Below are 4,612 nucleotides of genomic sequence, written 5' to 3' on the forward strand. Positions count from 1 at the left end.
TGTACTAAACTCCAGCCTGGTCCCCAATGTTTCGTGCAACTGCTTCCAGAACTTCGAGGTGAATTGGGTCCCTCTATCTGATACGATAATCCTCGAAACTCCATGCAAACATACAATCCTCGGCAGGTATATCTTAGCCAATTTGGCACTACTGTAGGTAGTCTTTACTGGGATGAAATGAGCTACCTTTGTCAAATGATCAACTACAACCCAAATCGAGTCATAGCCTGAACGCGTCCTGGGCAATCCCGTGATGAAATCCATACCTAATTTATCCCACTTCCATTCGGGTATAGGAAAGGGCTGTAACAATCCAGCTGGCTTCTGATGTTCTGCTTTCACCCTCTGACAAACATCACAAACTGCTACATACTCTGCGATATCCTTCTTCATTCCGGTCCACCAGAATGTTTCCTTCAAATCCAAATACATCTTGGTATTTCCTGGGTGAATCGAATAGGGTGAATCATGTGCCTCTTGCAGAATTAACTTCCTGATCTCCGGGTTATTTGGAACATAAACACGGTCCTCAAATCGTAGGGTATCGTACTCATCCTCACGAAATCCCTTAGCCTTTCCTTTGCTCATCCGTTCCTTAATAGTGACAACCTCCGTATCTGCCTTTTGAGCTTCTCTGATTTTATCCATTAGCGTAGACTGAATCTCCAATGCTGCTACATAGCCTCTCGGTACTATTTCCAAACATAGCTCTCGAAGGTCCTCGGCTAACTCCTTGGGTATTTCTCCCTTCATTAGAGTATTGACATGGCTCTTGCGGCTCAACGCGTCTGCTACAACGTTAGCCTTCCCGGGGTGATAATGCAATCTCATATCATAATCCTTAATAAGTTCCAACCATCTCCTCTGCCTGAGATTTAACTCCTTCTGCGTGAAGATGTACTTCAAACTCTTGTGATCCGCGTACACTTCACAACGATTCCCAATGAGAAAATGTCTCCACGTTTTCAATGCATGCACTACGGCTGCTAACTCCAAATCATGAGTAGCATAATTCAACTCATGGGGCTTAAGCTGTCATGAAGCATACGAAACAACTCTACCCTCCTGCATAAGCACTGCTCCAAGTCCTCTACGTGAAGCGTCGCAATACACTTCATAATCCTTAGTCTCATCTGGCAAAATCAACACTTGTGAGGTAACCAAACGTTTCTTCAACTCTTGGAAACTAGCCTCACACTCCTCAGTCCAAATGAACTTAGTATCTTTCTTCAATAACTCTGTCATAGGCTTCGCAATCTTTGAGAAATTTTCAATGAATCTTCGGTAGTATCCTGCGAGTCCAAGGAAACTCCTGATCTCTCCAACGGTGGTTGGTGCTTCCCAGTTTGTCACGGTGACAACTTTAGTGGGGTCTACTGCGATACCTTCTCCGGATATAACATGTCCGAGAAATCCAACTTCCTTCAACCAAAACTCACACTTGTTGAACTTGGCATATAGTTGATGTTCTCTGAGCTTCTCGAGTACCAAACGCAAGTGTTCCTTGTGCTCCTCTTCATTTTTCGAGTAAACCAAAATATCATCAATGAACACCACGACGAACGTATCCAAAAACTCCATAAACACCTTGTTCATCATGTTCATAAAGTAGGCTGGAGCGTTAGTCAGGCCAAACGACATAACGGTATACTCATACAGCCCGTACCTGTTGGTATAAGCCGTCTTTGGTATATCTTGCTCCCGAATCTTTAACTGATGGTACCCTGATCGCAAATCGATCTTGGAAAACACCTTAGCTCCTTGCAACCGATCAAACAGGTCATTGATCATTGGTAGTGGGTACTTGTTCTTGATTGTTACTTCATTCAATCCGCGATAATCAACAACCATTCTTAACGATCCATCCTTCTTCTCCACTAGAAGTACTGGCGATCCCCAAGGCGAAGAACTTGGGCGAATAAAACCTTTATCCAACAACTCCTTGATCTGCTTCTTGATTTCCTCCAAATCCTGGGCTGGCATCCTATACGGTCTCTTGGATATTGGCCCAGTGCCTGGCAGTAGCTCAATTAAGAACTCAATGTCTCTATCTGGTGGCATGCCTGGCAACTCTTCTGGAAATACATCGGGGAAATCCCTTACCACTGGTACTTCCTCCTGCACAACTCCTGATAAGGAATTTACATGTGCTCTCCTCGGCTCATGCCGTGATACATACTTGATCCTTATCCCTTCTGGTGTTGTAAGCAAAATTGTTTTACTGGCGCAATCAATGTTCCCTTCATACTTCGATAACCAATCCATGCCTAATATCACATCCAAACCTTGCGATTCCAAAACTATTAGGTCTGAGGGAAATACATGGTGTCCAATCCTTAATGGCAGTCGATCACACCATTTACGAGCCGTATACTCTGCTCCGAGTGAGGTTACTAGCATGGGTGACCTAAGTGCTTGGGTTGGCAATTTATATTTATCCATGAATCCCCTTGATATGTATGAATGCGATGCACCAGTATCAAAAAGAACAACTGCAGTAAATGCCTTAACCAAAAACTTACCTATTACTGCATCTGGCTGAGCTTCAACCTTAACCAAAAACTCATTCTGAATAACACGGAACCGGAGAAATTTCGAAGAACACTAAGTTACCTCAACGGGGATATGAAAATCCCCAACAATAAGAATATCATACTTATTCTTGACAGTAGTGTAGTGACCAGACCTCAAACAGTCTGACCTCTGTGCTCAGTGTCATCCCTGGATCAGTAATGCTGACACCACACAGTACTTGGAGGATTTATAACAGAGTAGCAATCACACACTTATTACATCGAATGTCTCAAAAGAGAACTTATTGAAATAAATATGGCTTAAGGCCATCTAATACAATAATAGCGGAAGGCTTGGAAGATAAGCGAGTCCATCAACTCCAACGGCATCACTGAGTATAGAACCACGACCTAAAAGCACCTTACTCGTCGTCTGAAAAGTCTGCAACATGAAACGTTGCAGCCCGAAAACGGGTCAGCACATGGAATATGCTGGCAATGTAACACATAGAGAATAACAATGGAGAATGGCTATACTACATGCATATTTGGCTGGTGGTAAAGCTCGACGGTTACAGTTTTGCAAAAAGCAAATTTTTCCCTACTGCAAAGGAATAATTTTAATTAACTATCATGGTGGTTGTTAAACATTGAGAATGGTTGACAGCATCCTCAATCCCAATTAAAAAGTTCTCATTTAAAAACCCAACAATATTAGTTAAAGTAACATGATGAGATTCACACGATATCCAGGTACTAGATACTCAAGATGTCCATAACCGGGGACACGACTAATCATGATTAGTTTGTACACTCTGCAGAGGTTTGCGCACTTTTCCCCACATGACTCGATCGCCTCCGCTTGGTTCCTCGCACTACATGGTGTTTGAGAAACGGATGACCGAGACATAGTCTTTCAGAAGCACTAGCACCTTACATGAGGGGTAGACCGTACCAACCTACATCCCCTACATCTGCTAGTCCACCCCGTAAGAGTTCGCACAACTTAGTCAACTATGCTAGAGCCCATAATAGCATGTTGCTGCACACGTAAGTTTCTAGTTTGAATAATCTCATGATCCCTTTGAGCCTGGGTGGCGGTCCGAAGAAATACAAGCAAGTCCTGCTAGAAAACAGGTGCCTCAATCCACCCAGATGTGTGTTTAAGTTGCCACCTTAAATAAACCAGTAATTAACAATCTCACATCTGTCATGGATATTCACTCACCCAATCCACGTCTACTAGCATAGCATGGCATCGTAAGCAAACGTAGAAGTAACTCCCAAAGGTTTGATAATAAAACAGGTAATAGGTACTACCTCATCTACTTCCCATCCCACAATTTAATTAGATCCTAATCATGCAATGTTTGAGGATAGATCTAATGCATAAAAACTGGGTAGTAGAAAGGTATGATCAAGTGTTACTTGCCTTGCTGATGATCCGCGAAACCTAGAGACTCGAAGTAACAGGCGGCGCACTCCGGGTATTCTATCGCAGACAAACAAACAAAAATACAATAAGTACTCATCTAATGCATAGGTAAACTCGAACAAAAGATCCAACCAGAATGTTCAACTTTAAGAACTCCGGTTTGCAAAAAAAATCAAATCCAATAAAGCAACGAAAGTCAAACGGCGAATGAAAACAGCTTCGTTTTGCTAAATATGGATCTAAGTCAAATTTTATAGAAGCAAAAACTTGTTTAAGTAGATTATTCGGAAAGAGGGTTTCGAGACGAAACTCCAGGCGCTTGAATCGCCTGATTCCGATAAACGAGCGAAAAGTTATATTAAATCGAAAATCGGATCAGAAATCGCGATAAGAAAATAACCGCGGAAAATCCGGAAAGAAAAAGAAAAATGACGAACAGATTAACGAATGAACGTTCGTTAATCTAACGAATCTGACGAAAAGCATTCGCTAAGACGAACTAACGGACGAACGTCCGCTAATTAACCTAAACCGGAAAAAAACCGAAAACTAAAATAAAAACGAATCAAAACAACCGAAAAAAACCGTAATGAAAACCGCCCGGTTTTTTTAAGAAACCGGCGGTGCGCGGTTCGAGGCGGCGGCGAACCTCGGGGTGCGGGGG

This window comes from Triticum dicoccoides, chromosome 5B (genome assembly GCF_002162155.2).
Source record: "Triticum dicoccoides isolate Atlit2015 ecotype Zavitan chromosome 5B, WEW_v2.0, whole genome shotgun sequence".
NCBI classification, from domain to species: domain Eukaryota; kingdom Viridiplantae; phylum Streptophyta; class Magnoliopsida; order Poales; family Poaceae; genus Triticum; species Triticum dicoccoides.